General features: G+C 46.5%; 1 protein-coding gene across 2 annotated transcripts in view; it reads right to left on the bottom strand.

The window, feature by feature from the left end:
* MATN2 (matrilin 2) overlaps positions 1-22,570 on the bottom strand; it is a 171,481-nt gene that overhangs the window by 128,391 nt on the left and 20,520 nt on the right. The window lies entirely within an intron of this gene.

The raw sequence follows: 22,570 nt of genomic DNA, 5'->3' as shown, positions 1-22,570 counted from the left end.
CCCGCTTGTTACTTCTCTGATCTCCTCTCCTACTGTGGTCCCCTCACTCACTCAGCAAGAGCCACACTGGCCTCTCTGCTGTACTGAACAATTCATGCATATTCCTGCCTGCTGTTCTCTCTTCCTGCAACATTACTCTGGCGCCTTATCCTGTCACTGCCTTGAGGTATGTGAAGAAGAGTCACCTTCTCATTGAGGCCTTCCCCCGACTCATCTAAAGATTCCCCAGCCCCATCCTTTGAGCTGGAGCAGGGAAAAGGAAAAGAAAAAGAAAACAAAAGAAAAAACTTCCCTGGCCCCATGGTATGCTAAGTGAAAGAAACCAGGCACAGAATGACAAATACTGCATGACCTCACTTATATGTGGAATCTAAAAAAGCCAAACTCATAGAAATAGAGAGCAGACTGGCTCATATGACAAATTCTATAGAGAATTGATTCTAAGACTGATACTTGATTTAAAGTTGAAAGAGGCTGAGCATGTTGGCTCACACCTGTAATCCCAGCACTTTGGGAGGCCAAGGTAGGTGGATCGCTTGAGTTTAGGAGTTTGAGACCAGCCTGGGCAACCTAGTGAAACCCCATCTCTACCACAAGAAATACAAAGAATTAGCTGGGCATGGTGGTGCACACCTGCGGCCCCAGCTACTTGGGAGGCTGAGATGGGAGGATCACTTGAGCCTGGCAGGCAGAGGCTGCAGTAAGCCAAGATCAGGGTGCTGCCCTCCAGCCTGGGCAACAGAGTGAGACCCTGTCTCAAAAAAAAAAAAAAAAAAGGTTGGGGGGTGCAGGCATGGTGGCTTACACCTGTAATCCCAACGCTTTGAATGGCCAAGGCCAGTGGATCATCTCAGGTCAGGAGTTCAAGACCAGCCTGGCCAACATGGCAAAACCCTGTCTCTACTAAAAACACAAAATTAGCCGGGCATGGTGGCACACCTATGGTCCCAGCTACTCGGGAGACTGAGACAGAAGAATCACTTGAAACCAGGAGGCAGAGGTTGCAGTGAGCCGAGATTGCACCACCACACTCCAGTCTGGGTGGCAGAGTGAGACTCTGCCTCAAAAAAAAAAAAAAAAGGCCGGGCGCGGTGGCTCAAGCCTGTAATCCCAGCACTTTGGGAGGCCGAGACGGGCGGATCGCGAGGTCAGGAGATCGAGACCATCCTGGCTAACATGGTGAAACCCCGTCTCTACTAAAAATACAAAAACTAGCCGGGCGAGATGGCGGGCGCCTGTAGTCCCAGCTACTCGGGAGGCTGAGGCAGGAGAATGGCGTAAACCCGGGAGGCGGAGCTTGCAGTGAGCTGAGATCCGGCCACTGCACTCCAGTCCGGGCAACAGAGCGAGACTCCGCCTCAAAAAAACAAACAAACAAACAAACAAACAAAAAAAAAGGTTGAAAGAGAAAAACTGATATTTTATATCTAAATCCGTACAAGAGATGGTCAAATAGGTAAATAAAAGATAAAAGTTAATAAAACATTTACTATTAGTAAATGTCATCTCATTCATTCATTCAGTATACAGTTCTTGAGAAGCTGCTCCACCAGATGTTTTAGGCCCAGAGATGAGAAGCTCTAATTCCTAAGGTTTTTTTTTTTTTTGGTTTTCTTTGAGACGGGCTCTCACTATGTTGCCCAGGCTGGTCTGGAACTCCCGGGCTCAAGCAATCCTTCCCCCTTCAGCCTCCTAAAGTGCTGAGATTACAGGCATGGGCCATCATAACTGGCTTAATTCCTAGTTGTAAAGATCTCATAGTAGAGTTGCACTTTGCAACTTACAAAGTGACTTTTTTTTTTTTGAGATGGAGTTTCGCTCTTGTTGTCCAGGCTGGAATGCAATGGCACAGTCTTGGCTCACTGCAACCTCCACCTCCCGGGTTCAAGCCATTCTCCTGCCTCAGCCTCCCAAGTAGCTGGGGTTACAGGTGCCCGCCACCATGCACAGCTAATTTTTTGTATTTTTAGTAGAGACGGGTTTTCACCAGATTGGTCAGGCTGGTCTCGAACTCCTCACCTCAGGTGATCCACCCGCCTCAGCCTCCCAAAGTGCTGGGATTACAGGTGTCAGAGTGACTTTTAATAATAAACTTTAAAATCAACAATGACAGCACTAATGAAATGCTTACTCTGTGCCAGGCCCTGTGCCAAGTCCTCTATGTGTATTGTCTTATTCCATCCTCATACTCACTCTGTGAGAGAGGTATCATTATCACCCTCATCTTACAAACAAGACAACTGAACTTCAGGGTGGTTAAGTTACTTATTCATGGTTGCACAGTGGAGAGCTAGAATTAAAACTCATTAAAAGTCAGCTATGGGCCGGGTGCCGTGGCTCACGCCTGTAATTCCAGCACTTTGGGAGGCTGAGGCGGGTGGATCACGAGGTCAGGAGATCAAGATCATCCTGGCTCACACAGTGAAACCCCATCTCTACTAAAAGAAAAAAAAAATTAGCCGCACGTGGTGGCGGGTGCCTATAGTCCCAGCTACTTGGGAGGCTGAGGTAGGAGAATGGCATGAACCCAGGAGGTGGAGCTTGTGGAGAGCCGAGACTGAGCCACTGTACTCCAGCCTGGGCGACAGAGTGAGATCCGTCTCAAAAAAAAAAAAGTCAGCTATGATGACAGGACATAGTGGCTCACATCTGTAATCCCAGCAGTTTAAGGGGCCAAGGCGGGCAGATCACCTAAGGTCAGAAGATCGACACCAGCCTGGCCAACATGGTGAAACTCGGTCTCTACCAAAAATACAAAAATTAGCTGGGCATGGTGGCAGGCCCCTAGTATCCCAGCTACTCAGGAGGCTGAGGCAAGAGAATTGCTTGAACCCGGGAGACAGAGGTGGCAGTGAGCCGAGATTGCACCACGGCACTCCAGCATGGGCAACAGAGCAAGACTCTGTCTCAAAAAAAAAAAAAAAATCAGCTATGGTTATTTCAAAAACTGAGCTGACAAGTGTGGAAAGGTTCGGGAGCCAAGGCTGACAGAGCTCAGTAAGAAAACTCAAGAGGCCATCTGAACCTGCCTCTGCGGAAATAGAGGGTCCCCACAAAGAAACGAGAGATCAAGACACCTATTCTGTAATTAAATGAAACATACACAGGGTTATTTCTCCCTCCTGAATTTCATACCTATAAACCAAATTGTCCGTTGATGTCCCGGTAAGTGTCCCCCAAACACTCCAACTGAATATGGAGTTTGATCTGCACACAGGCATTCGTGGATGTTTGTAGGCTGGATAAGGATTTAGCGGCCGTGGTGGTGCATGGTAGTTGTACGTTGCAGCGATTTGCAAACAGGGATTAATTATGTCCATCTAGTCTGTGTCTGGTGCTGGCCTCAGCTTCGGTGGCTGGTTGGTCAATGGCTTAGCTCCAGCTCTGACTCAGTTCTGACCACTGGCTGGGGTGGATCATGTACATGAGAACAGACCATCTGGTAGGAGGGAAAAGGGCTCCTTTGAGACCCAGGAAACTTAGTTCTAAGGCCTGGGCTGCTGCTAGTCCATCACCTCACCTTGGACATGTGACAATATCTCTGAGCTCTGAGTTCCCTCATCCTAGTTTTCTAATCTTTATTTGTATCAGGGACCCCCATAGCAGTCTGGACTCCTTCTCAGAATAAAGTTCTGACTCCTTCTCAGAATAAAGTTTTTACATGCCTAAAATAAAATGCAACACCCACTAGGATGGTAATTTTTTTTTTTTGTAATGAAAAACACAAGTATTGGTGAGGATGTGGAGAAATTGGAACCCTCGTGTACTGCTGGTGGGAATGTAACATGCCTGCAGCCACTGTAGAACAGTTTGGCAGTTCCTAGAAAGCTAAACATAGAATTACCATATTTCCCAGCAATTCCGCTTCTTAGTGTATATCCAAAAGAATTGAAAGCAGGAACTCAAGAACATATTTGTATGCCAGTGTTCATAGCAGCCTTATTCACAATAGCTCAAAGGTGGCCAGGCACAGTGGCTCATGCCTATAATCCCAGCATTTTGAGAGGCCAAGGCAGGTGGATTGCTTGAGCCCAGGAGTTCAAGACCAGCCTGGGCAACATGGTAAAACCCTGTCTCTACTAAAAATACAAAAAATTAGCCGGGCATGGTGTGTGCCTGTAGTCCCAACTGCTTAAGGAGGCTGAGGTGGAAAAATTACCTGAGCCAGGGAAGCCAAGGTTACAATGAGCCCTGATCACACCACTGCTCTGCAGCCTGGGTGATAGGAATGAGACCCTGTCTCAAAACAACAACAACAAACCCACAATAGTCCAAAGGTGAAAACAACCTGTGGCCATTGACAGATGAACGGATTAAAATGTAGTGTATTTTTGAACCACAAAAAGAATGAAGTTCTGATACATGCTACAACATGGATGAACCTTGAAAACATTAGGCTAAATGAAAAAAGCTAACCACCAAAGGATAAATATGACAGAATTTCATTTATATGAGGTATTTAGGCAAATTCTTAAAGACAAAAAGTAGAAGTTACTGGGGGACGGGGAAGGGAGGAATGAGGAGTTATTTCTTAATTAGGTACAGAGTTTCTATTTGGGATGATGACAAGCTCTGGAAATAGTGGTGATGGTTACACAACACTGTAGATTTACTCAATACCATCAAACATGTACTATAAATGGTTACAATAGTCCATTTTATCTTATGTATATTTTATCACAATAAACAAGTAAATGAATGCAAAGGATTAGAAAGGAAGCCAATTATTTGAACTGCAGTTACCAAAATATTTTAAAAAACAAATTTGGTATACAGTAACATGTACTTTTAAAAATAACATGTCAAGATCAAGAGGCGGGTCTACTAATGTGCAATTTTGAAGTAGAGATGAATGTAAACCATATTTTGAGTTATCTCTGACAGCTACAATGTGCCATGAAAATACCTGTGATCTCTATTGGAGACATAGTACTGCTACTACTCTGGTATTTGTTGCTTGCAATCATAATAGAAGGAAATGTTAAATTGCACTTAGAGTTTAGTGAAAAATAACGTAATTTTGTTCTCATCCAAAGCGTGGAGCCACTGAAGTCTACCCAAGAGCACTTTGAGGGTCCATGGATCCCAGGTTAAGACTCTCTCAACAAGATGATCTCTAAACTCTCTTCTAATTAAAATGGTGTGATCTAGGAGTGGCTTCTGATTTCATCTATGTTATAGATAAACTGGTATCTCTGACTGGCTTTTCCTTATCTATAAATCGAGAATCATTATAAAATCTACATCTCAAGGACTTTGAGAAGACAAAAGAGATAAGGCAAGCAATAGGTGTGTTGAAAAACTGTAAGGCTTTTTTACATATGCCAGATATTATCAGAGAAACTCAAGAGTCAGTCTAGACTCAGCTCCCTGCAGCACACACACCCATCCCCCAATGTTTCCTTAGAATTTTTCCTAAGAACTTTGTGATCTACAGAAACAAAGCACTGGGCACCTTTGATTAAAGAATCACATGTTCCCTATTAAAAAACAGCTGGGTATTATGAACTGTCATTTATGCCAACAGATTTGAAAATGTAGACAAATGGCATAATATTCAAGGAAAATATCAATTACCAAAATAGACTCAAAAGAAATGGAAAAGTCAAATAGACTAATGGCTTTTAAAGAAATTAAATTAGTTTCAAACATATCTCCCCTACAGAAGGGTTTCAACCCAGATGGTTTTATGAGCAAATTTACCAGCTCTTTAAGGAATAGCTAATACCTACTTTACAAAAACAATTTATTTTCATGAAATTAACTTAACTTTGATACCAAAACCAGACATTGCAAGAAATGAAAATTAGAGGGAATACTAGCCAGTTTAATTTATGAATCTAAATACAAAAATAAATTAGCAAAATAATTCTAGTAAGGTATTAAAAGGTACATTATGATCAAGTAAAGTTTACCCCAATAATACAAGGATTGGTTCAACATTAGAAAATCTATCCATATAACGCATTGCATTATCAAACCAAAGTAGAAAGAGTTGATTATCATGCTAATACATGAAGGGAAAACATTTGATAAGACATAGCTCTGAACCTATAAGGATAGATCAAGTGGTCCTATCTCTGTCCCCTTGGGTTTCACTTACTATTTGGAGCCTCCTACTCAACCATGCTCTGACCCCTGAGGTTACACGGTACCTCCTCTAATATTCTGACCCCAAAATAGATCCAAAACCCCTCTTTTGCTAGCTGACACAGGCTGGATGTTTTTCCAATCTTTGTTCCACTGACTCTAGAGAACTGCATCTGCCAACTTCCCAGTTCCCGCCTAGAATATTTGGCATCTACAGGGCAAAGACCAGGAGAGGCAGAGTCCTTCCTGCCACCCACCTAGGCATCTCCATTTCATTCCAGTTTCCATTTGTTCACCCATCCAGAAAATATTTGCTGAGCATCTATCATGTGCCAGACAAAAAAGCAAACAAACAAACAAACAAACAAAAAACCCTTGCCTTCCTAGAACTTAGATTCTACTGGTACCCTTTCAATGTCTGTAAGGAAGAACTCTTCCACGTGGAACTAACACAAAATATGATCTTGTCATTCAGGTACTGCACAGAGAAGCTTGTAGCACTATAACCACATCCAAGGGCAATAGATACAGTGTTCCCATGCCACAAATTCCAAAGGTACAGGAAAGGGTGGGTGAAGGTGTGCATGTGTGTGTTCCATGGAGCACCACCTGCACCCCTCAGAGCAGATGAAAGTCTATGTTGATTACCGTACGTGGTGAAATAAGCAGGGTTGTCAGAAAATGGCTGGCAACAAGCTTGCTGGCATCTGAGGCTCTCCTTCCTCCCAGAGGACTGGCTGCCCTAAACTCAACTTCTCTTGGGGCCAGTGTCTTCCCCCTGCTAGCGTGGGGACTCTAACATCCCAGGAGTCTCACAGTCCCTAGGTACTGGGCAGCTGACATCCCTAGACAACTCCTGCAAACAGCTGGGTCCCCAAACCCAGCATCTGCACCAAGAAGACTGGGCATTCCTCCACGGACAAGACTGCTTTCTTAAGCTGCCTAAAAACAGGAGACTCCTGTGTTGAGGGGAGTGGGTAACGAGCCTTTTACTGCAATATAGACCCACACCATGGGCCCAGCGGTGCCCTGGCCCTGGCAATTCTGAGAAGTTGGAGGCATCAGACAGACAAGGGAGATGGGAGAGGTAAGGCCAGGGATGGGTGCTTTGAAAAACTGTGAAGCTCTTCTACAAAAGCCAGGTATTATCGGAGAAACCCAAGAGGCAATAGAGACTTCTCTCCTGGCAACACACACCCATGCCCCAGGTCTCAGTGTTTCTTTAGAATTTTTGCTAAGAGCTTTGTGATCTATGAGAATAAAACACTGGGCACTTTTTGCTTTTTTTCTTTTTCTTTTCCTTCCTTCCTTCCTTCCTTCCTTCCTTCCTTCCCTCCCTGCCCCTCCCCCCTTCTTTCTTTCCTTCCTTCCTTCCTTCCTTCCTTCCTTCTCTCTCTCTCTCTCTCTCTTTCTTCTCTCTTTCCTTCTCTTTCGAGATGGAGTTTCATTCTTGTTGCCTGGGCTGGAATGCAATGGTGCAATCTCCACTCACTGCAACCTCCACCTCCTGGGTTCAAGTGATTCTCCTGCCTCAGCCTCCCAAGTAGCTGGGATTACAGGTGCCTGCCACCACACCCAGCTAATTTTTTGTATTTTTAGTAAAGACGGGGTTTCACCATGTTGGCCAGACTGGTCTCAGACTCCTAACCTCAAGTGATCTGCCTGCTTCAGCCTCCCAAAGTGCTGGGATTACAGGTGTGAGCCACCACACGTGGCCTAGCATTGGGCACTTTTTGTTAAAAAAATACGTGTCTCCTGGCCAGGCACAGTGGCTCACATCTGTAATCCCAGCACTTTGGGAGGCTGAGGCAGGAGGACTGCTTGAGCCCAGGAGTTCCAGACCAGCCTGGGCAACATAGTGGTACTCTATTTTTATAAACATGTATTTATAAAATACATGTTCCCTATTAAAACATAGCTCAGTTTTTTTTTTTTTTTTTTTTTGAGACGGAGTCTCGGTGTGTCGCCCAGGCTGGAGTGCAGTGGCGCGATCTCGGCTCACTGCAAGCTCCGCCTCCCGGGTTCCCGCCGTTCTCCCGCCTCAGCCTCCGAGTAGCTGGGACTACAGGCGCCCGCCACCGCGCCCGGCTAGTTTTTTTTGTATTTTTAGTAGAGACGGGGTTTCACCGGGTTAGCCAGGAGGGTCTCGATCTCCTGACCTCGTGATCCACCCGCCTCGGCCTCCCAAAGTGCTGGGATTACAGGCTTGAGCCACCGCGCCCGGCCTCATAGCTCAGTATTATGAGCTGTAATTTATAATTACAGATTTAATTATAATTTACAGATAAAAACAGATTTCAAAATGTAGACAAATGAGACAATTTTTCAGAAAGATGTCAATGACCAAAATAGACTTAAGAAGAAATGAAAAACTTGAATGCACAAATGGATTTTGAAGATATTTAATTTGTTGTCAAATATATCCCCTCTACAGAAGGGGATGAGTGAGTTTCCCATCCCTTTAAGGACTTCTCTTGCTGATCCCATGCACCCATGGTGCCTGAGGCCATGGAATTTGTACCAGACCCTAAAGCCTGACTGGTGGTGAGCCAGATGTGACCCTGGCCTGACCCTGCAGTATCCTTGGCACCCAAAGCAATGCCTTGCACACTGTAGCTTCTCAATACATATTTGTTGAGTGGATGAATCAATAAAACCCAGGCAAATAATGAAACAAAATAGTATATCAGGGCTGGGCACAGTGGCTCACGCCTGTAATCCCAGCACTTTGGGAGGTCAAGGTGGGTGGATCAGCTCAGGTCAGGAGTTCCAGACCAGCCTGGCCAACATGGCAAAACCCCATCTCTACTAAACATACAGAAATTAGCCCAGTGTGGTGGGGCGTGCCTGTAATCCCAGCTATTCAGCAGGCTGAGGCAGGAGAATCGCTGGAACCCAAGAGTCAGAGGTTGTTACAGTGAGCCCAGAACAGGCCACTGCACTCCACTCCAGGCTGGGCAACAGAGAAAGACTCTATCTCAAAAAAAAAAAAAAAAAGTGTATCAGAATGAAACCATTTTGGTATAGTTAAAAAGCTCCATAAAATTGATGGTTTTCCTATTCTTCTTCACTTTGGAGACAAATTCAGCTTTAACTGGAAGAGGAGAGTAGAGAGGCCTGCTTTGACCAGTGGTGGGACAATCACATGGGACAGGCCACATCTGGGTGCAAACGGATGAAAGGTACCTAGGAGAGGAGGACGCTTCCCCTATGACCCCACCAAGTCCCAAAGATGTAAGGATTCCTCATCTTTCACTGGGCCTAGCACAGACCTCGGAATAAGGGGGTTCTCAGTGTGTGTGTGTGTGTGTGTGTGTATTTTAGACCGAGTCTTGCTCTGTAGCCCAGGCTGGAGTGCAGTGGCGCAATCTCTACTCACTGCAAGTTCCACCTCCCGGGTTCACGCCATTCTCCTGCCTCAGCCTCCCGAGGAGCTGGGACTACAGGCACCCATCACCACGCCTGGCCAATTTTTTGTATTTTTAGTAGAGAAGGGGTTTCACCGTGTTAGCCAGGACAGTCTCGATCTCCTAACCTCGTGATCCGCCCGCCTCGGCCTCCCAAAGTGCTGGGATTGCAGGCAGACCGTGCCCGGCCAGTTCTCAGTATATCTTTATTCAATAAATGGATCGAGTAGGCTGGAACAAGCGAGCCCCAGTGTCAGGGCTTGGGAATTAAGAGCTGGAGATGGAAAGCAGCCCTTCTCAGCCTTTGCCAAGTCTGAGCCCTCCTAGGAGAAATTCCTCCACAGTTTACTTAACGGTCCACTCTGACTTTAAGGGCCTCTGGGGCTCATCCGCCCGGGACTTCTTATGGCGCAATGACCCACAGTGCACATAATCCATCATGCCTTTCCAAAGGCCTCTCCCCGCTCTGAACTCAGGTTGTCCCAAGCATCCATTCATCTTGTTTCTCCCGAAGAGCCTGCCTGTGCCCCAGCTCTTGGTCCATCTGGCCATCCAGCTTCCTCTTTGATGTTCTTACTAATTGGCTGGCTGTAGATAATAACTTCCTCCTCCTCCCTGTCCAGCCCCAGGGTCTTCTGAGCAGCCAAAATAATATACACATTGTCCTCCTTTCATCTTTCCCTATAAATCAGCCTCCCCTGGATATACTGAAACAGGACTGAGCTAGTTGTGCTAATTCTTGGCTTTTGAAAAATCTTACTTGGACTTGGTTTCACACCCTGGTTAGAGTGCACTCGTGTCGTATCTGCAGCCCTAGGATACCCGCTACACAGCCCACTGCGCTTGCTGGAGCTGCTCTAATGACTCTGAAATATGCGATGGTAAAGTAATAAGTGACACACTGCTCAAGTCTTTGAACATGCTTCCCCAGCATTTGTCATATCACCCTGAAGTGGGAACATCAAGTGAATCAGAAAGGAAAAAGAGGCTATTTAGAAACATGTTGAAAGATGACACACTGTCCTCCACAAACCAGGAAAGTGAAAAGCAAAGCAACTTGTCATGGGCTGACTTCTGTCCTTCTCCCTGCCCCTGATTCATATGGTGAAGTCCTCACCCCCAGGCCTTCAAGATGTAACTGGATTTGGAGTTAGGGTCTTTAAAGACGTGATTAAGTTAAAATGAGGTTATTAAGGCAGGCCTCATTCAATGTGACTGGTGTCCTTATAAGAAGAGGAAGTCTGGACACTCACAGGTACAGAGGAAAAGACCACGTGGAGACACAGCGAGAAGACGGCCACCTACAAGTCAAGGAGAGAGGGCTCAGAAGAAACCAACACAGCCAACACCTTGAGCTCAGACTTCTAGCTCCAGAAATGTGAACAATATATTTCTGTTGTTTAACCACCCGGTTTGCAGTATATTGTTATAGCAGCCCTAGGAAACTAATACACAACTCAAATTTCTAGAATATATATATTTATTGAGGAAAAGTCAGTTAATTTACTTTTCCTACAGGCATTTATGGAATACCTGCTGTGTTCCAGGCACCTTGCTCAGCCACGCTGGTACAATAACAAACCACATAGACAGTTAAGCAGGCAATTGCTGTACAGGCTAAGTGCAGTTTTGGGGACATACAGCACTCCATGAGAATGCAATAGTTGGAGTATTTAATCCTAACCTAGAAGATTAGAAGCGCTTCTACTGAGACCTGAAAGATGAGTCCAATTCAGTTGGATAAAACAGGGAGGGTGGGGTTAGAGAAAAGAGTTCAAGTAGGCGGGGTGTGGTGGTTCCTGCCTGTAATCCTAAAACTTTGGAAGGCCACAGCAGGAGGATCACTTGAGCTCAGGAGTTTGAGACACGCCTGGGCAACATGGTGAAACCCTGTCTTTATCAAAAATACAAAAAAAAAAAAAAATGCTGGGTATGGTGGTGCATGCTTGTAATTGCAGCTATGTGGGAGGTTGAGGTAGGAGGATCACCTGGGCCCGGAGGTCAAGGCTGCAGTGAGCCATGACCGCACCACTGCCCTGCAGCCTGGGTGACAAGAGTTTAAATAGAGAAAACAGCAAGTTTGCTTCTTGAATTCTACCTCTGGCTGCTCAGTAGTTGAATGACCTTGTATGAGGCATTTAAGGGATAATAGTACATGCAGAGTGAAGTGTGAGCTGCCTACCACAGTGCCTGGCACATGGTGGCTTGTCATCACTACAGTTTTTTTTTTTTTAAAGAGTTTCACTCTTGTTGCCGAGGCTGGAGCGCAGTGGTGTGATATCAGCTCACTGCAACCTCCACCTCCCAGATTCAAGTAATTTTCCTGCCTCAGCCTCCTGAATAACTGGGATTATAGGTGCCCACCACCACGCCTGGCTAAATTTTTGTATTTTTAGTAGATAGAGGTTTCACTATGTTGGCTAGGCTGGTCTCGAACTCCTGACCTCAGGTGATCCACCCAACCCGGACTCCCCAAGTGGTAGGATTACAGGCATGAGCCACTACACCCAGCCATCATCACTACTATTGTTATCATTATTATCATTAGTTAGAGAGATGAGGGACAGGACTGGCTCCTTAGGGGTAAGGTTGTACACCTTGTCTCCTAAAAGCACCAGCTAGCAAAGAAAAGAAAGGTGACTGTCACTCACGGAAGGGATAATCCCTCACCTCTACTCCCCAACACACACGTGAGTTGCAGGTGCAAAACACATGGGCAAGCTGAAGAGAGAACATCCTGGAACTGAAGAAGGGAATGAAGAAGTGGGAGGACTGGAGGGGGAAAGATCAAGGAAGTTTATAGAAAAGGAAAGGGACAAAGAAAGAGTTTCACACAAAGGAAAGGGAGAAAGAAGAGGAGAGAGAGGATCTGAAGGAGAAAAAAATCAGGTTATATATTCCTTGCCTAGAAAAGCTTTTAACTTTATAGCTTATTGGAGGTCAGATGCTGTGCTTTTTGGATTCTCCCAGCGTTAATCACAAGATAGGAATGAAGAATTTTACTTCATACAGTTTATAAAAACCGATTGATAAGAGAGAGGTTCGTTTCTATATTAAACAGAGCATAGGCACGGATGATGAATTTGATAGGGAACAGCAGGTCTGTGCTGAGGGCGGCCATGACAGTCCCTCCATGGGGTCCACATTTCCAACTGTCATTGTGCTGCCCACGATGCACTGCAGCTGAGCACTGAAACGGAGGCGGTTTTACTTCACAGGGTTTAAACAAAGAAAACCTTTGCTATATTTAAAACAATTTGATAAGCTCAATGCACCAACCTTCATTTGTATAATCAATTCTGATGATAAAGACACATGCCAGCCACTTAGTTCTTTAGATGTGTATTGCTAACCGCCGTGCTATAAGAGGCTGGCTCCCATGTAGGCTTGAAGCCCACCTTTTGCCAATTCCTTATAAGGTTGGACAATGCTAGCAGCTTATTTTTAAAGTTTCAGAAGGGTTGGACCCCGATTACAGTTAGTTTATACTCTGCAGCTGCAATTTTCTGCAGATGTTACTCATCTTGTATTGTCTTTCTGGCTCGTGTCCCACAGCATCTCCTGCTAGTATCTTTTCCTCCTGCCCATTCCCACCCAACCTTGTAGGTTTCTCTACAGTAATAGTTCTCAAACTGAGATCTCCAGGAATACCACTTATCAGGCCCCAACCCAGACCTACTGAATCAGACACTTTGTGCACAGGGCCCAGTAATCTGTGTTCTAACAAGCCTTCCAGGAGCTTTTGATGCACAATGAAGTTTAAGAACCCCTGCCTTACTGCTTAATCCCACTGCCCAGCCCTGCCATATTGCCTGATCCCACTGCCCAGCCCTGTTGTGTTGCCTGATCCCACTGCCCAGCCCTACTGTGTTGCCTGATCCCACTGCCAAGCCTTGCTGTGTTACCTGATGCCACTGCCCAGCCCTGTTGTGTTGCCTGATTCCACTGCCCAGCCCTGCTGTATTGCCTGATGCCACTGCCTAGCCCTGCCATGGTACCTGATCCCACTCCCTAGCCCTGCTGTGTTGCCTGATCCCACTGCCCAGCCCTACTGCGTTGCCTGATCCCACCGCCCAGCCCTGCTGCGTTACCTGATGCCACCGCCCAGCCCTGTTGCGTTGCCTGATCCCACTGCCCAGCCCTGCTGCGTTGCCTGATCCCACTGCCCAGCCCTGCTGCGTTACCTGATGCCACTGCCCAGCCCTGCTGCGTTGCCTGATCCCACTCCCTGGCCCTGCTGCATTGCCTGATGCCACTGCCCGGCCCTGCTGTGCTGCCTGATCCCACTGCCCGGCCCTGCTGTGCTGCCTGACCCCACTGCCCGGCCCTGCTGTGCTGCCTGACCCCACTGCCCGGCCCTGCTGTGCTGCCTGACCCCACTGCCCGGCCCTGCTGTGCTGCCTGATCCCACTGCCCGGCCCTGCTGTCCTGCCTGATCCCACTGCCGGCCCTGCTGTGCTGCCTGACCCCACTGCCCGGCCCTGCTGTGCTGCCTGACCCCACTGCCCGGCCCTGCTGTGCTGCCTGACCCCACTGCCCGGCCCTGCTGTGCTGCCTGATCCCACTGCCCGGCCCTGCTGTCCTGCCTGATCCCACTGCCCGGCCCTGCTGTGCTGCCTGACCCCACTGCCCGGCCCTGCTGTGTTGCCTGACCCCACTGCCCGGCCCTGCTGTGTTGCCTGATCCCACTGCCTAGCCCTGCATTAACTGATCCCACTGCCTAACCTTGCTGTGTTACCTGATCCCCCTGCCCAGCCCACTGTTCTGCCTGAACCCATTGCCCAGCCCTGCTGTGTTACCTGATCCCACTGCCCCATCCCTGCTGTCCTGCCTGATCCTACTGACCATCCTGTGTCTCAAAACTTCTCCTTCCTTGGCTTCCAGAATATGATTCCTCCTGGGCTTTCCTACCTGGACAGAGTGAGGGAAAGCTGCGGATTTCATCAGGGTTCCCACACAGAAGGGTATCAGGGGAATTGGTGACATCACCACATCCTAGATGAGACCTGAGAGATCATTGACTTCAACCTCCTTTTAGAGATGAATGAACTGAGGTCCAGGAGAATAAAATAACCTCTTGCTAAGAAGAAATTTAATCAAGATGGAAATCATTCAAATAAGGACGAAATCAGCCTTCTGCATGTCTCATTCACTTACTTGTTCAATACACACTGAGCCCTGGGCAGGACCACAGCCAGGGCTGGAGGTCAGTAGAATCCAGGTGTGACAGGCTGCAGCAGCACCTCCAAATACAGATGGGCAGGGCATTCTATGGCCTACATAAAAACTCTGGGTGGAGGAGCAAGCAGGGGCTAAAATAGTACATTCAAGAGTATGGGTGCTTTTCTCTTTGCTGCAAGGCATATCTGCCCTAAGCCATGCATCCTTTCCATAAAGGGGCTGGGGATTGAAGACATTTTCTGTCTAGGTTTGCAGAAGTCTTGACAAGTTTGCTAAAACTGCTTAACCTATCTGAGCCTCAGCTTCCTTGCCTGAAAATAGAATATAACAATAATTACCTTGCAGTGTTTGCTCCTGCTATGGATTAGGTGAGATAACACGTCCCAACACACAGCAAGGGCTCAGTAAATGAGAGCTGCCTTTCATAGGTGCTATGAGAAATGAAAAATATTCAGTCCCTATCTTGAAGAGACAGTCTAGTAGTAAAATGAGACAAGTGCAAAAATAGCTAAAATGTGAATCCCTCTGAGGAAGGTATCACTATTACCCCTTGGAATGTAAGGCAGGGAGGGTTGGCACTTTGGCAGAGGATCTGCAATGTGTGTGGTCCCTCAATGGAGGCCTTGCCTGGAGAGGGAGGAGGCAGCATTTGACCTGGCCCTGGATGAGAATGGGTCTTGTTTGGGGAAGGATATTCCAGGTAGAAGGAAGAGGATGGACAAAGCTCTGGAAAGCTCAGGGAAGGAGACAAACTTTTAACCATGGCAAAATGGCTTCAGGAAATGTTGGGTTGGTTGGAGAGCCAGAGACTCTCATGGCTTCTGGCATCTGCTTTCCCTCCTTCACAGAAGAGGCCAATAAAAGTCAATTCAAGGTATTGTTTTGGGATGTAGAAATCCCACTGAGTGGGAGCCTTAAAAATGTAGGTTGGAGCTGGACACGGTGGCTCATGCCTGTAATTCCAGCATTTTGGGAGGCCTAGGTGAGCAGATCACATGAGGTCAGGAGTTTGAGACCAGCCTGGCCAACATGGTGAAACCCCCTCTCTACTAAAACTACAAAAATTAGCCGGGCATGGTGGCTGGTGCCTGCAATCTCAGCTACTCAGGAGGCCAAGGCAGAGAATTGCTTGAACCCGGGAGGCAAAGTTTGCAGTGAGCCAAGATCGTGCCATTGCACTCCAGCCTGGGTGACAGAGCAAGACTCTGTCTCAAAAAAAAAGTTAATAAATATCAACCTAGGTAAAAATTTCCATTAGCAACACAGAGCAGGCCATGCTTACATTTAATTCTCCAGACAGCCAACAACTTCACATTGCTCACTTAAGAGGTTTTAGCTCATTATATGAAACGTATTGCAATTTTATGAATATTTTGATGTCAGGTTTAGAGATACATGCAAAAATGAAAATAAGTGCCTCTTAATACATTGTGATTCCCCAAAAGCAGAATGTGGGGCTGTGTAAGGTGAATTCTGCCAGGAGCAATGGTTCACACTTGTAATCCCAACACTTTGGGAGGCCAAGGCAGGAGGATTGCATGAGGCCAGGAATTTGAAACCAGTCTGTGCAACATAGTAAGATCCTGCGTCTACAAAAAAATTAAACAATTAGTTGGGTGTGGGAGTGCATGACTGTAGCGCTAGTTAATTGGGAAGCTGAGTTGGGAGGATCGCCTGAGCTCAGGCTGCAGTGAGCTATGAGAGTGCCACTGCACTCCAGCCTGGGCAACAGAATAACGTCCTGTCTAAAAAAAAAAAACGGGTGAGTTCTTAGATTTTCTTCGTTAGCTTTTAAGTAGTAAATTAACTGTTATATGTAAACTTTACTAAATGCTGTGGTGTCTACCCTTGAAACACCTCTGGAATTCTTCCAGCAGTGTGTGAGGTGGGGTTGGGGGTGGGAGGGAGCTCAGGCCCCACCATCCCCTGACCAGACTGCAGGGCCAACTTCCTTTTAAATCTTTGTCTCCCACTTCTAGAATTGATGCCATATTGCCACAAAATGCTCTCTTAAAACACAAACATAACTTCTGAGTGTGTAGTATTGATCCAAAGGGGAATCTATAATAAGAAAAGAAAAGGGTTTCAAGGTTAGTTAGCAGAAATAAAATGAGCCAGTTTAGTAAATTTAGAAAAGAATGTCAACAAGACCTCATAAGACAGACCACCACCAGAGATCACAAGCTGGCTGGCGGTAGAGTAATTTGTGAAGTGGTGGGAATCAAGAATATACTGGGGCCCGGGCACAGCGCCTCACGCCTGTAATCCCAGCACTTTGGGAGGCCAAGGAGGGTGGATCACGAGGTCAAGAGATCGAGACCATCCTGGCCAACATGGTGAAACCCTGTCTCTACTAAAAATACCAAAATTAGCCAGGCGTCGTGGCAGGCACCTGTAATCCCAGCTACTTTGAAGGCTGAGGCAGGAGAATCGCTTGAACCTGGGAGTCAGAGGTTGCAGTGAGCCAGATTGCACCATTGCACTCCAGCCTGGTGAAAGAGCAAGACTCTATCTTAAAAAAAAAAAAAAAAAGAATACTCTGGGAGTTTGGGCAAGGAGGATTAAGGTTTCCAAAAAGGCTGATATACCGCACTTGTTGCTCAGGAGATAGGTCCACCCTCTCAAAGGAAAGTGGTGTAACAAAGAGGAAAAGTGTGCACAAACGAAGCAGGCAGCCATTAGCAGTGGGGCAGCATGCCTTCCAGTTAACGCCCCCTTGAGGAGGGCCTAGGGAGGGGTGTGGAAGGGGATGAGTGTTACTGATAAGGTTGGTCAAGGGGAAGAATCCAAAGTCCAAAGTGTTCTGGGTACAGCACAGCCAGCTTCTCTGACTCTACCTGCCAGCGTTGTTGCGTGGAGCGACCTTTGGCCTAGGGCAGATGCTCATTCCTTCTCCTGTTGCAGCCTGCTATTTAGATCCCTGCTCTTTGCCACAACCCAGAAAGGTCAAGTCTGTCCAGAGAGTACAGTGGGTGCAAAGACAAAGTGACACCCACTATTGACTGCTTAAAGCCCTCCACGGCTCCCACCCCTGCAAAATGAAGCTCAAAATCTTCCTTGGAGCCCTCAATGTCCTAAGTGATTTCTGGCTTATCTCCAACTCAGACCACCTGCCCGGCAGACCCAGCACCACATCAGAGCCCACTGCTACACTCCATCCTCATGCCTCTGCCACCTGCTGTCCCACAGGGCTCTCCATGGTCAGGACCTTCACTGGGAACGATTCCCTTAAACCAGCCATTCTTAAGTGTGGTTTGGGTAACTCTAGGGGTCCCTGAGCCCTTTTCAGAGGATCCATGAGGTTAGAACTATTTCCATAATAACATGAATGTTTGCCTTTCATACTCTCATTCTCTTGTGGGTATATAGAGAACAAAAAGTTTGTTGATCTGGTTTTAGATTTCACATTGCAACTAACCTTTAAGAAACTACTCTTTGTCAAGTTTTGGTGTAGTATCAAAGAACATTCACAATTATATGAAAAGGCTATTTAAATGCTCTTACTTTTTCCAACTACATATCTATGCATTTTCGTTTTTTTTTTTTTTTTTTTTTTTTTGAGACGGAGTCTCGCTCTGTCGCCCAGGCTGGTGTGCAGTGACCGGATCTCAGCTCACTGCAAGCTCCGCCTCCTGGGTTCCTGCCATTCTCCTGCCTCAGCCTCCCGTGTAGCTGGGGCTACAGGCGCCCGCCACCTCGCCCGGCTAGTTTTTTGTATTTTTTAGTAGAGATGGGGTTTCACCGTATTAGCCAGGCTGGTCTCGATCTCCTGACCTCGTGATCCGCCCGTCTCGGCCTCCCAAAGTGCTGGGATTACAGGCTTGAGCCACCGCGCCCGGCATCCATGCATTTTCATATAATCTAACGAAAATATTTCGTGACAGATTGAATGGTCAAGAAATGACAATCCAGCTGTCTTCTATGAAGCCAGACCATTACAAGATTTGCAAAACTGTAAAACAGTGCCACTCTTCTTTTTTTTTTTTGAGACAGGGTCTCACTGTTGTCACCCAGGCTGGAGTGCAGTGGCACCATTATGGCTCACTCATGAAGCCTCGACCTCTGGGGCTCAAGTGATCCTGCAGCCTAAGCATTTCAAATAGCTGGGACTATAGGTGTGCATCACCACACCCGGGTAATTTTTTCTTTCTTTCTTTCTTTTTTTTTTTTTTTTTTGAGACAGTTTCGCTCTTGTCACCCAGGCTGAAGTGCAGTGGGGTGATCTCGGCTCACTGCAACCTCCGCCTCCTGGGTTCAAGCAATTCTCCTGCCTCAGCCTCCCGAGTAGCTGGGATTACAGGCGCACACCACCACACCAGGTTAATTTTTGTATTTTTAGTAGAGACGGGTTTTCACTATGTTGGCCAGGCTGGTCTCAAACTCCTGACCTCAAGTGATCTGCCCACCTCGGCCTCCCAAAGTGCTGGGATTACAGGCGTGAGCCACCATGCATGGCCTAACTTTTAAATTTTTTTGTAGAGACAAGTTATCCCTATGTTGACCAGACTGGTCTCAAACTCCTAGGCTCAAGTGATCCTCCCACCTCGACCTCCCAAAATACTGGAATTACAGGCATTAGCCACTGAACCTGGCCACGCACCTGGCCAGGAAATATAGTTTTTTATACATATATAGTTTGTTAACACATTCTGATTTTATTATTGTTATTTTTAAATTTCTGATCAAGTAGATACCAATAGATCTAACCCACATAAACAAAAACTCCCTTGATTGTCCTCAGGATTCTTAAAAAACAAATGAACAAAAGTTCTTGGGGATTCTTAATAATTTTTGGCTGGGCGGCCAGGCGAGGTGGCTCAAGCCTGTAATCCCAGCACTTTGGGAGGCCGAGATGGGCAGATCACAAGGTCAGGAGATCGAGACCAACCTGGCTAACACGGTGAAACCCCGTCTCTACTAAAAAATACAAAAAACTAGCCAGGCGAGGTGGCAGGTGCCTGTAGTCCCAGCTACTCGGGAGACTGAGGCAGGAGAATGGCGTAAACCCAGGAGGCGGAGCTTGCAGTGAGCTGAGATCCGGCCACTGCACTCCAGCCTGGGCGACAGAGCGAGACTCCATCTCAAAAAAAAAAAAAAAAATTTGGCGGGGCACAGTGGCTCACGCCTAGAATCCCAGCACTTTGGGAGACTGAGGCGGGGGGATCACTTGAGCTCAGGAGTTCAAGATCAGCCTGGACAACATGGCGAAACCCTGTCTCTATAAAAAATACAAAAATTAGCCAGGTGTAGTGGCATTTGCCTGTAGTCCCAGCTACTTGAGATGCTGAGGTTAGAGGATTGCTTGAGCTCAAGAGGTCAAGGCTGCAGTGAGCCATGATCATGCCACTACACTACAGCCTGGGAGACAGTGAGACCCTGTCTCAAAATAAAATAAAATACAATAAAAATAATTTTTAGTGTAAAAGGAAGGATCCTGAGACCAAAGCTTGAGAACCACTGCCTCACACTAAGCCTGCTTAGCAGGCAGAGTTGAGCTATAATGTAGCCATGCCTCTACTTTTGCACACCGATTCTACCAAATTAATGATCTTTTCACATGCCTGTCTCTTCCACTACTCTGTGCACCTCCTGATGGTGCCTATTCATCTTAAACACTACCCCCGCCCCACAACCAGTGTCTGGCACAGAGTAGAAATTCCAGATAAATGAATGAGGTAAGAGATAAGCCCATGTGGACAGACATCACAGGCTGCGGAGTGAACAGCCTGCAGATGTTCACAGGATGGGTGGATAAATAGATGCGTTATTTTTTCAAACTGACTCAAGTTGTTACTGAGACTCTGATCTGAATTTAAACATAAAAGATAAACATTTTTAAAACCCAGAAAGTTCAAACAAAAAGTTAACCTAAGAAACCATTCTGCTGTTTCTACTCTGTTAAACTTTCAGGAACATACTTGCAAGCAAATAACCAGTAAAATAAATCATGCCAGTGGATGCCATAGCTTTAGCCAAAATGATTTGCCACTAAAAAGTGAAATGTGGCCTGGGCCATATTCTGAACAAATAGTCCAAGAGCCAAGAGAAGCAAACATGCATAAAATACAAAACACTATAGTATTCTAAGAACGAAGAGAAGGTCATACCCTCGGGGCAAGGACTACCAATGAGCATGCATTTCCATTTCTGTTCCCCATCAAAATAAGAACCAAAGCAGATTGCACTTGAGAATCCAGGCCACAGCCATAGTGTTTGCCTTCTGGTTTCATGATTGTCACGCCACCGTTTTCTTTTTTTTTTTTTTTGAGACGGAGTCTCACTCTGTCGCCAGGCTGGAGTGCAGTGGCATGATCTTGGCTCACTGCAACCTCCACCTCCCAGGTTCAAGCAATTCTCCTACCTCAGCCTCCTGAGTAGTTGGGATCACAGGCACCTGCCACCATGCCCAGATAATTTTTGTATTTTTAGTAGAGACAGGGTTTAACCATGTTGGTCAGGCTGGTCTCGAACTCCGGACCTTGTGATCCGCCCACTCAGCCTCCCAAAGTGCTGGGATTACAGGCATGAGCCACCATGCCTGGCCCACTCCACCATTTTCATAAGTCAAGCAGCCCTCCAGCATATCTGGGAGCAGCCACTTGCACAGCTCATGGAGTGAAAACACCCATGCCCACTTCCAGTCTTGGGGTGGAAAAGATACGCTGTGTCCCATCCTCCTCTTTGTCTCTGACACATTCTCTTGAAAAATGAGAAGAAGGAATCAATGCTGGATGCAAGGTTGGTGGCTTTAGCAAAATGGGCTTCTAGGCGAAGGAGGATGTGATGCTGACAACCAGGGAAGGTGGGGGTGATGTGGTCTGTATGTGTGTATGAGAGGGAGGAAAGGAGGGAGAGACACTTGGAGCCCAGAGAAGCGGTGTGCTTTTCCAGGCAAGTGTGTGGTGGCTTTTCCTGAGACCAGCCCCATCAGAAACCCAACTGTGCAGTCACTGCTGGTGATCCAGAAATCAGATATCTTGGCCAGGCATACTGGCTCATGTCTGTAATCCCAGCAATTTGGAGGGTCGAGGTAGCAGATCACTTGAGGCCAAGAGCTTGAGAGTAGCCTGGCCAACACGGTGAAACCCCGTCTGTACTAAAAATACAAAAATTAGCTGGGCATGGTGTTGTGCCCCTGTAAACCCAGCTACTCAGGAGGCTGTGGTGGGAGATGTGCTTGAACCCAGGAGGCGGAGGTTGCAATGAGCTGAGATTGTGTGCATCATCAGTTTTATATATATATACATACATATATATATATAGAGAGAGAGAGAGAGAGAGATGTTGTTAATCATCTTGGAATTTGTTTTTCAAAACGTTTCAATTAACATATTAAACACTTCCCACTCATTTTCACATTTGCAAAAGTCTTGTTTACATCACTATGGAAACAAGGACTTTCAAGAACCTGGAAGATCTATCACTGGGGTCCTCATTTAGTTAACATCAATAAAGAGTCTGACCTCTGAAAACAGGGCTCTTTAGGTCCCTGTGGTCCCTGATTGTAATTTCAGATGCTGCTGAGGCTACCAGGTCGCTGGGCAGTTCTCTTAGCAGCCTTTGTAGGGGGTCAGATTCGAGTGGCTGGCCAACAAGATACAAATGTCAAATACAGTTTCAAAGAACGTATTAGAATGAGAATTGTGGTAAAGCTTTTACTTACTGCGTACCTAGAATTTATGTGTGTTACCTCATTTATTCCTCACAGAAATGTTCCAAGGTTGGCATTCACATTTCCATTTTACAGATGATAAAACTGAGCCTCAGGGAGGTTATATCACCTACGTTATATCACATCTATAGCCTCAGGGAGGTTATATCACATCTGGAAAGTAGCAGAGGCAAGACTTGAACCCAGGTCAATGCCAAAACTCATTCTCTTGGCACTACCC

This window comes from Trachypithecus francoisi, unplaced genomic scaffold (assembly GCF_009764315.1).
Source record: "Trachypithecus francoisi isolate TF-2019V2 unplaced genomic scaffold, Tfra_2.0 Lachesis_group7, whole genome shotgun sequence".
Classification (NCBI taxonomy): Eukaryota; Metazoa; Chordata; class Mammalia; order Primates; family Cercopithecidae; genus Trachypithecus; species Trachypithecus francoisi.
The sequence above is the reverse complement of the archived record's forward strand: the minus strand, read 5'-3'. Positions and strand labels throughout refer to the sequence as shown.